We start from the raw sequence: 11,778 nt of genomic DNA on the forward strand, positions 1-11,778 counted from the left end.
CCCCAAAGAGAATGTGAACCTATTTAAGTAGAAAAAGATGTGTGGAATACAACAGGATTCAGTAAATCTTCACAGAGAGTGATGCTTCCCAGTCAGTGCAGAAGGTATGACAAGTCACTTTCCCTAAACGTGGAGGAAATGGCTTAAGCTCTTCTTCCACATCCTACCCTAAATCCATGTCTCATGTGATAGATGTTACAAAACCTTAACCTTATTTTCCTCCCGAAATTACAACAGCACATTGGAAAGAGGAATAGAGCAAACACAGCACAGGACCATGGTCACGGGAGACTTGGAGAAACATAGATGCCACACAATGGCGGCAGCAAGAACGGCTTCACAGGGGTGGCGCTAACTGGGACGTAGAATTACCTTGTGAAGTTTTTACATCTACAGCAGTGGCACACTCAGCACGAGGGCGGGGTCACCTCAGTGCCACCTACACAAAACCTCCAGTCCCGCCCTGGAAATGTGATCACATTTCTTTCATATGCCAAAGTTCAAGTCTCCTTCCATGGGGAGTGTTGTATAACAAAACTTCCTGGGAAGACTCAACACACACACACACACACACACACACACACACACACACACACACACACCTACTAACCCTGGAAAGGGAGCCCATGACAGACCAAGGTGAAATATTTTGGGGGGAATACTCAGTACTCTCTGGGATACAAGTGAGGAGTTAAAGGGCATGAAATGACTCAAAGACAGCTTCAGCACCAAAAATACCCTGAGCATGGTGACAGCTCACAAAGTGGGGAGCTGTAGCATGATGCCCAGCCTGTAGGCAGATCAGCAGATAGATTCCCTTTCCCAGAGACTCAGTTCATCTAAACCTCTTCTAGGAAGCTCAGCTGGTAGGTGATTTTGCTTTTTAAAGAAAACTGGTCTGGTCTCAGAGTCTTCTGTCTTTGTTGCTTCTCTGGGAGAGAGGGGTCTAGTGAATCTGGTCAGTTTCAGGGACTTCCTAAAGCTATTTTGAGCTGATTACTTTCTGCCTTAAGGAGTTTCCCTGAGTGATGGGCTGGCTCCATTTCAGAGCCTTAGAGAGTGTAACTGTATATGTATACCTAAGGCTAAAAATTAGGCCACCACGCTGCAACAATCAGTTATTCTCCAGAGCTTCCCCAGCTGTTTTGAGTTGGGGCTGACAACAGTGGTGATCAGTGGGGCATAAACATACATATTTAAGGGGTGATTAGATAGGCACATCCTATCCATCTATGAAAACTATGGAAGTTGCTTCCCCATTGGCAATGACCTCCCAGTCACGGATTTTTTTTTGTCCTGGGTTACAATATCAGATGTGAACTCCCTCTTCCAGTGCTCCTTAAATCCCATCAGAAAGCTGTTGTTTTTTACCTATGATAGCTGAGCCACTATTACAAAGGCAGGCACATCCTAACTGGCATGTCAGTGTATTTGCGCAAAGAGTCCATAACCAAGTAGGAATGTTGGTAACTGTTCTCCACAGCCTGCATGTCCCAACGTTCTGGCACTATGACAGCCAGGCAGCTGGGTGAGAGTTTCCAGTTCAGTCTCAACTTACTTTTTCCATGTCCTACAATCAGAGTGATCTTACAGCAATAGGATCTTACTGTCTAGTTCTGGCATTAAAACCAACAGCAGTAGCAAATAGCCTTTGTGGTTTGTAGGTCCTCAGGGGCTTCCCTGGCCAACAGCTCATAAAGAGGTAGCTCCACCCTGGCTTTGGGTTTTTTTATTCAGTAGCTTTATGGCCTCTGAGGAGTGTCCTTTTCTACACATGCAGGGTACCTTTTGATTTTTGTTTGTTTGTTTTCAATTATCCCAGCCTGAGTAGGTTAGATAATAAGGTAGGTGGAAGTACAATTTTGCCTAGATGTCTCTCCAATGGTTTTCCAGATCTGCAAAACCTCAGAATTCAGCATTATGTCATCTATATAATAATACCTTTTGCAGAGGATGGGCAGAACAAGACAACATCCTGGACTGCCATCGCATAACAAATAGGGGGTTACAAAATTCATCCCGGTGAAACACTCTGAAAGTCTGTTGTCATTTGTTCTTGGAAAGTGTCAGGTGATGCCAGAGCTTCATGACTAACAAGATACTAAAGTCAAACATAAGCAAGGTCTGATACAGCATGGAAGGGTTCTATCCATTTGCATCAAGGTCGACGAAGGTCAAATACGAAGTATAGATGAGAGGTGTATCTTAATTATCTCTCTGTAGTCTTCGGTCGTTCTCTCTGAGCCGTTATGTTTCCATATCCTGGAGCTCTTCCAAGGAGCCTCCACACATTCCTCTAACCATTCTGAGCTCTATGGGCCTGATGTAATATTCTCAGACCTATGTAAGGCCCAGGGGGAACATGTTCCTTCCATGGTTCTTCCCTGCTCTACTTGCTGGCTCCCTGGGTGAGAGAGGCCCCAGATCGTCATGGCAGTGCTGCCTCCCCATTCACCACGCCTGGCTGTTCCTGCCTAGGCAAACCATCTCCACCCCTAGAATAACCTTTTGCTGGGGAGAAATGTACCCTCAATGCTCTGGGAAAATAATTAACCACCCCTCCCCCCAGGACAGGCTTGATCATCCCCACCTGTAACGTTCTATCATGGATGTCTTCAGTGAGCAGCTCCTTGGGCTTTAAAGCATTCCTGAAGCCCCTTAGGCATAATTTGACTTTCTATAAAAGTTTTATTTAGGAACTCCAGCTCAACACAAACCTTGCCATATTTGCCTTTTAATAAACTAGACAGATCTCTTGCTTGCCTTCACTTCTCTCTTCTAGGTTGCTCTTTCACTACATGCTTTCTCTCTTTACATTCTCTCTAAGTCACTGAGTTCTGCCAAAGCCTTTTCCACTGTATAAAGATCTTGCCACACCAAAGGGTTCAGCAAAGCCGCAAGTCCATACCGGTCTCGATGTTCCCGCTGTATGAACCTTTTCTTTAACTCCTAGTTTTAGTTTTATCTGTCATACTGGACTGTGACTCCCACACAGCTTCTCTTATTTCTAGTCCTCTCAATAGATGCTGTTCCTCCTCTATGGTCCTCTGGTTGCTGATATTTGTGGGAACCTCAAATAGAAATTGTCCTTTCCAAGGGACTCAGTTGGTCTAAACCTCTTCCAGGCAGCTGATCTGTTCTCAGAGTCCCTTTGCATCTTGCCTCCTGAAGGTGACTTTCAGTCATCTTTATTGCTTACTTTGAGAGGGAGGGGCCTAGTGAATCTGGTCGGTTTCAGGGACTTTCTGAAGCTATCTTGAGTTGTTTTATATTCTGCCTTAAGGTACCTCCCTGGGAAGTGGATTGCTTCAGTGAAGGAGGAAACTGCTACCTACACAAGAGGGTCTTTCAATCTGGCTGGCTCTCAGGCTCTTTAGCCACTGTACCAAGCCTTTTTTGTAATATGATGAAGGAAGGAAGGAAGGGAGGGAGGGAGGGAGGGAGGGAGGGAGGGAGGGAGGGAGGGAGGGAGGGAGGGAGGGAAGGATGAGACAACAAGATTTACTTCGAGGAGGGACATCGTGGCTGTTCCTGATTCAGTTACTTTCCTTGTCACTGTGGCAAACACCTGCCTGAAACAACTTAAAGGCAAGAAGGTTTATTTTGGTGGCAGCGTTAGTGCCAGTAATGGTGAGCAGACATGGCAAGGTGTGTGTGTGAGGGGGGTCTATGTCAAGGCCAGCTAGGAATCAGAGCAGTTGCATAGGTGATTTTAAAACCGGTTACATTCAAAACAAATATTAACTGCCACACTACCATTTCCTCTTTGGGATGTGTTAGAGCCTAAGAGGTGGCAGAACAGTGTTTGTTGATGGATCAAAGTGGCAGAAGGTCTTCCACAGCAGCAAAAGCAGCAGAGCCAGTCCAGATGAAAACAATCCAAATCCAGTAGAAAGACAATAGCTGTGACATGTTCCTCATCCATCCCAGGTAGGCACATCAACAGGCCTTGAAAACACTGTGAGTGGTGTCACAGAGTCACAGAAATCAACAAAATGCCAGTCACGTTTCAGGAAGGAAGCAAACTACGAAACCGTTCAGTCCATTCCTCTTTCATATATTTGTCTCCAAGCCATCAGAAAGATGTTCCAGGTGAGTGAGGAACTGGCCTTCCAAGGCAGGAGCTTCTGGAGAATGAGCTAAAGGATTCTTCCTGCTGTTGTTAAGGAGACACTTGGTAGCATCTCAACAGAGACTGAGGGAAGTATTCATTCTAAAAGCTTCAGTGGCATGATTGCAGTCAGGTATTATGAAGCCGTATGAGCAGAAATGCAAGAGAATGTGTTTTTGCTCACGTAGTTCTAAAACAAAAGCTGATTCCTACCTGCCCATCACCCACTGTCCACCTAAATGCACATGTGGAGATGGTGTCACCTCGTCTACTGAAATTGTCCCAAAGAATAGCCTTCATTTAAAAATATTCTTGGATTTCCTAAACTGCATACATGGACATTCTTTCTTGTTCAGTTTGTAGCTCATGGATAGATATTTATGTTAGAAATAGTCAACCAAACAATTATCATTCCCATAAAGGTTTTGCTACTGCTAGGAAACTATAAAATCCTGAGACAGAAAAGACAAAATCATGTACACTGCCATAAAGACAGCAGGGCAAAATGTGGCTATGATTGCATCAGGATCTTCAGGAAATGCATTCTCTGTGTGCAGAACACTTCCCAAGTGCTGTGTAAATAATTGGTGACTGGATGATTGACGCTTTGCCTTATGGGAAGAAAGAGCCTTTTAGTGCAGAGAGTGTGTTTACGCTTGAAATTTCAGGAACTTGAAGAAGTAGTTACATGCCAAGATGTTTTGAAATGGCACTATCAAGCACACAACTTGTGCTTTGGTCTTCTAATGATAAAGCACCTGGGGAAGGCAATGAAGCTGCCCCAGGTCTCTGGAGAACCGTCCGATTCTGACACGTTTGTTTTTGTGAATTCAGTGGAAGAGAACGAGCAGCAGGACTCATTAGTTCTGCTCATTTGGCCTAGAAGTAGGGTTTTTTTTAAAACAGATTTTAATTGGGGCACAGAACCGAAGGGTGGAGTGTTAGCTGACTTGTCCAAGGTCCAAGCTTCAATCTCCCCCAAGGCACTGTAAAAAATATATATTAAAAATAATGCCTTATGAATTTTGGCACAAACTCTCTCACTAACATTTACAGTTGCATGTTATCAAGGGCAGGTAGAGACAGAGTTACCCATCAGGATCATTGTAGAAATTACTTAGAGTATGTGTAAAGGCCCTGGAATAATATAGATGTCTCAAATAAATGGTAACTGTTGTCACAATTATTTTAAATAATTTCAAGATGAGAGAAAATGTTCAAAATGACAAAAACACGGGACAACCATAGCACACAAGATGTATGCTGCACACACACACACACACACACACACACACACACACACTCACTCACTCACTCACTCACCCCATGGCTTTACCTTGAGATTGTTACGGCAATCCACTCACACTACATCAGCATGCTTGTCTTTCTTAAGTGTAAAGGTGTCCAACAACTCATTTATTTTAATACATCAAGGTGAAAGAAAAATGTAAACTTTCCTAGTTATCTTTGAGTGGTAAATCTCCATTTTATCATCACTGAATAATAAATACAAGTTTTCTAGGTTGCGAACAAGTAAATGTTTTATGCAATAAGTGGCTTGAAATCTGCCTTTTTCCATTTGCAAAAAACCTTTATGATTTAATACAACAATATAGTAGTAGAAAGATACAAGTGACTTAAATAGATACAACCAAAGGCACAAAGCTACGTTTTTCAAGCTGCATCTTGCAATGCTGACCACCCCCCTATTGTTCTCCATCTTCTCCAGACAGGACCTAGACAGACCCAGGTTAGGACCTCACACAACATCCATCCACTGAGAGTACTGTCTTCCAGGAAGGCGCTTGCACAATGTCACCATGACGCTCAGCCTTATCTACATGGGTAATCTTCCCTTCTGCTTTTACAGTCAGGGCCACCTGAGGCAACTTTACACTGTGCATTGTCATCATTTTTAGACATTTTGACATCTCTTGAATTTCCTCTTCCAACATTTACTTAACTGTAACACCCACACGAGTGCCTGCTTGCATGTGTTTGTACACACACACACACACACACACTCACACACACTCCTTCATTCTCTCAGTCCTCATCATTGCTCCTCTTTTTATGGTGAAAAAAGAAAGTATGAGGGACCACTTCCAATTAGCAGATTAACACAGGAGAAACTGCTTGGAGCCTCTGGAACTTCCATTGTCCCTCCTTCTGAGGAAAGTGAGATGAGACACTTTAATAAATAAATAAATAAAATAAAAATAAGTTTGCAAAGCCAGCACTGAAAAACCGCTTGGTTGAGGTTATGTGGGGGGGGGATGTGATGTTCATAGTTCTGCTTCCACACTCCCATATTACTAATAAGAGTAATTGTGTGCTGTCTCTCCTGTGTGAACACTGGGACACACACATACACACACACACACACACACACACACACACACACACACTGTAGCATGAAGTAAAAAGAAGACTATGTAGAAAGGAAGGCATCTAAAAATAAGGAAATGGGTGGGAAAGAAAGACAAATTACATGTTTCTACTCATCTGAAGAATCTATAATCTCATAGGTAGAGTGGACACTATTTTTGTTTGTTTTTGTTTGTTTGTTTGCTTGCTTTTTTTTTGAGACAGGTTTTCTCTGTATTGCTTTGGAGGCTGTCCTGGAACTTGCTCTATAGACCAGGCTGGCCTCGAACACACAGAGATCCACCCATCCCTGCCTCCTGATTGCTGGGATTAAAGGAGTGCACCACCAATGCCCAGAGAGTGGAGACTACTTTATAGGAGAAAGTGAACCAGCAAGAGAACGAGGGAGGGCATGGAGGATAACAGAGAGCAGATATGAGAAAAAGCACCCATATAAAATGATACACGTGTACGGAAATGTCATAAGGAGACCCATCATGTTGAGTGGTGACAAAAATAATTTAAAATTACAACTTAAAAACACACCAGTGGTATGAGTAAGTAAAATTAATTTGTCTAAAATTGCTGAAATAAAATAATGAGTTTTTTATGTATATGAATGTTTTGCCTGTATGTATGTATGTATGTATGTGTACTATGTGCATGCCTAGTGACTGTGAAGGAAGAAGTGGACATTTGATACCTTGACTTGGGTTTACAGATGATTGTGAGCTGCCATGTGGGTACTGGGACCTAACCCACGTGCTCTGCAAGAACAGTAATCTCTTTAGGACCAGCAATAGATTATTTTTTAAAACTCAAACTTTCATTTTCTGAATTTATATGTGTGTGTATATGTGTGTGTGTGTACACATATAGAAGTTCAAAAACAGAAAGTCACTGGTTCATAACACTTGGTTAATAACTATAACCAATGTGCTGGCTGAAAATTGTGTTTATGGGAATGCACCCATATCAAGGGAACAAACACCAAAACCTCTAAAGTGAGATGTAGTTATTAAAGAACCAATGACTTTAATCCTATGCAGACACCTTAGCAGGACAGGCAATATAATACAGGGAGACACTTGGCCCCACCTTGAACTTGTGGACTATGCATGCCCTTTTCATCCTGCAAAACTGGTATACTGTTTAGTGTAGAGCTGTCCTGTAGTGAAAAGGTACAGAGGACCTTCCTCTGCATCAACCAAACAAGGAATCAAGGGACAAACAACTCTGGCAGGTCCAGGACAATCTTAGGTTCCACAAAGAACCCCAAAACTCTTTCCTCTTTCAAAAGTGGGAGATGGTTAAGATCCCATCTTCTTTAGCTCACATTGAGCAAAAAACGATCTCTGTAACAGAGAATCCATGCAACCCAGGGCTGGGATACCTTACCACACCCAAATTAACCTGTCTCACTGCTACGTGTAGTACATAAATTCTAGCCTTTGTCTCGTGGCTTCCTATAAATTTTAAGAAATAGTGGAGAAGCATGGGACTGATCAAGACCCCCTGAATGTGGGTGTCAGTGAGGAGGCCTAGGTAATCTATTGAGCCTTGGGCAGTAGATCAGTACCCATCCCGAGTACACACACGGACTTTGGACTCCCATCCAACAATGTGAGGTGCACTCTCACCCTGAACTCTTGGGGAAGGGTCTAGGCCCTGCCCTATATGAAATGACAGACTATGGACACCCCCATGGAGGGCCTCACCCTCCCTGGGGAAATGAGGGGATAATGGGGGGATTGGGGGGAGGGCACAGGAGGAGGGGAGGGAAAGGGAGAGGGACCTGGAAGTGACTTGTGAAGCAATCTTGTTTCTTATCTAAATTTAAACTGAAAAATAAATTAAAATAAAAAAGAAATAGTGGAGGGGCTGGAGAGATGGCTCTGCATGGTTTTCATTGCAGAAGACTACAGTTTGCTTCCTAGCACCCACATTAGGTAACCCAAACCATATACACCTATACCTCCAGTTTCAGAGTGCCTGATGCCTTCTGATGACATCCATAAGGACCCACTTTCACATACCCACACATGGAGAAACACATGCATCTCATTTAAGATAAAAAGAAATCTTAAGAAATAAATGGCACAGCAGGGAGTCAACAGAGTCACTCAGCTGATAGAACTGTAAATGAGCCCATTTTCCTCCACCCATTTCTGTTCCCTAATTTCCTTGGCAGCCAGAGACACCTGGCCTGTTCATGTCCATTTGTACTTTAATATGCTGAACACATCTGTCCTAGGCTGCCATGTGCTTCAATCAAACCCACCTGTCATCAAAGACCCATTAAGATAAGGTTCCTAGATATGAGAGATCATTGACATTATGTCAGTCTGATGTCTAAAATGTGAATTGGGCCAGATGGATGGCAAACCAAATGTACTTAGGATATGATGTGCATGGCCTCACTATTGTAGATACTATTTCCAGTGTCAAATGACAAAATTGCAGCAATCTAGCTGAGTGCTCTTCATTGCTTTGCTTTCCCATTTAGAATCCATAAGCTAGAATAACTGTCCTGATGGACTGGAGGAAGACCCTGATTTTGATTTCTTTTTAGACACAGAAAAGCTGATGTAAGGAGGAAGGAAAAAACCTAAATCAGATGGGTCATTCCAAAGTCAGTCCCCTGTAAGGATGTTGACAGAGAGATGAACACTAACAAGGCAGTTGCTTGGCTGACAGGTTGCATCTGGTTTTCCTTCTGTGTGAGGATGTGGCAGAGGCAGAAGCAGCCCTATCACAGCACACACTGGACCTGACCTGTTTGAAAATGTGAATGTGAGCTCTGTAATATGAATTTGTCAGGTCAGACAAACAGCTTCATTTCAGCTTGGTGACTGAATTCTCACTCTTAGCCTGGTTTTTTGGACTCTGGTATAGAGGCTTCGTTCTAAAAAATGGCTTTCTATATTTAATACTGGTTTCTTGTTTATGCATTTCTGGAAGTTCAAAACAAGACTCATGCAAGTATACAGTGGACATAAGTTAAGAAACAAAATAATCAGCGAGTTTGTGGAAACAGAAGAATGGTAAGGTGGTTCAAGAGTGACAGGAGACTAGTGCATGTAAGTCAGTGCAAGTGAGTGACAGGAGACTAGTGCGTGTGAGTCAGTGCAAGTGAGTGACAGGAGACTAGTGCGTGTAAGTCAGTGCAAATGACAGGAGACTAGTGTGTAAGTCAGTGCATGTGAGTGAAAGGAGACTAGTGTGTAAGTCAGTGCAAGTGAGTGACAGGAGACTAGTGCGTGTGAGTCAGTGCAAGTGAGTGACAGGAGACTAGTGCGTGTAAGTCAGTGCAAATGACAGGAGACTAGTGTGTAAGTCAGTGCATGTGAGTGAAAGGAGACTAGTGTGTAAGTCAGTGCATGTGAGTGACAGGAGACTAGTGCGTGTGAGTCAGTGCAAGTGAGTGACAGGAGACTAGTGTATGTAAGTCAGTGTAAGTGAGTGACAGGAGACGAGTGCGTGTAAGTCAGTGCAAGTGAGTGGGGAACCCTGTGCGGGTTTTCAAACACTGACTGCAGATTTCAGGTCACTAAAAACATCACCTTGATGTGATCTCCTCTATTAGAAAGATGGTGGCATTTCTTTTGATACCAATTCAGAATAACTCATAATTTAACACCCGACTTTGTAGGACCTGGCTGCAATTGAGAGAAAAGACAGGGTGGCCATTACTTTGCTCTCCCTACCTGATTGGGAAACGAATCAATTTAGAAAGTCAGTTTATGCACACAGGGAGGGTACCAGCATACTTGCAAAGATGCATTTTTAAAAGCCATTCATAATTGTGTATGAATTTCTAGGCAACATCAGTTCTAATTCACTGTAAATAACCAGGAAACCACAAACATGGTTTTTCTCCTTAAATCACTGGACACCAGGAACCAGACACATTGATGTATGTCTGTGATCTCAGCATTCAGGAAGTGGAAGGAGGAGGAACAAGAGTTCAGGGTCACCCTCCACTACATAGTGAATTCCATGCCAGACTCCATCTCAAAACAAAACAAAGAAACAAACAAACCACAGCAAAAAAAATAGTAGTAGTAATAATGATACCACTGAGAACCAACTCACTACTCTCTCCCCAACACCAGGGAGGGAACTCAGATGATGGGGTGTGTCCATCTGTGTATATGTTCCAGTAAGATAAGACCACGTGGAAATACTTAGATTAGTAGTTACAGGTTAATAATTAAGATAGAGCTACCCAATAAGAAGCCCAAGCTACCGGCCAATAGTTTTATAACTACTATAGCATCCGTGTGTTTATTTGGGACTCAAGGACCACAGGAACAGCTGGGCAAGAACCTCTCATAACACTCAGAACCTCACACATGCTCACTCTGCAACTGATTACTGAACTATATCAGCTTGTACACCAACTTTTGGGTGAAAGTTGCAATTTTAAAATTCATACTAGGTCCTACACATCTTAAAACACATACTTGTTTTTATTGACTTCATTGTTAAGTTCTTAGTGTGTCTATAACTGTGGTGTCCCCTCCCCATCAGAGTCATCCAGACACAGACCATGTCCTGGAAAAGCACAGGCTTTCTTTGAAGAGGTCATACTCATGCATAGTGTGTACGGAAGAATACATAGTCCACAGAAATCTATCTATTATATGCATGTGAAAGGAAAACATTGGAAATCTGTGCTAGAACAAGAACTGGAAACCATTTCCAGAGGACAGATAGAGCTGTGACCTCCCCACTTCCCTTCCCTCCCCCCCCCCGCGCGCGCGCGCACACACACAGTAGGAAAGAGAACTCAGCAAAGGATGTTGCCTCTGTTTAGAATTTGTGGTGAGTTTCCCACAGCACCTACAATGAATTACCTTACCAGGCCATTCAAGCTTTCCACACCTCCCACCCTGAACCTCTCTCTGGCCTTATCACTTACCACTTCTCACCTCATTCATTCTCGGGGACTCTGACCTTTATCTAGGTCACCTGTGCCTTCACTGGGACGTCCACTGTCATCCACTGCTTGGCTTAGACACTGGTCTGCCATGTCTTTCCTCACAGTGAATCACAGGGTTGAGAAGGTACCTATGCAGGACTGTGACAGCATTGGAAGATGAAGGCACACCTGATCGTACTGGAGAAGGCAGTGTAAGGAAGAGAGTGAGGTGAGACTTGCTGTTGTCTTACTTCAGAAGCGAGCACCGCACACACCACCACGTAAATCTGACATGGATGGCTTGCCTGGGTGAAGGGAAATGTGTGACAGAATAGTTTTTCTGTCTCCTATGAGGGCTAGCTGGCCTGGTCCTAAT

Source organism: Mesocricetus auratus, unplaced genomic scaffold (genome assembly GCF_017639785.1).
Source record: "Mesocricetus auratus isolate SY011 unplaced genomic scaffold, BCM_Maur_2.0 Super-Scaffold_100010, whole genome shotgun sequence".
NCBI classification, from domain to species: domain Eukaryota; kingdom Metazoa; phylum Chordata; class Mammalia; order Rodentia; family Cricetidae; genus Mesocricetus; species Mesocricetus auratus.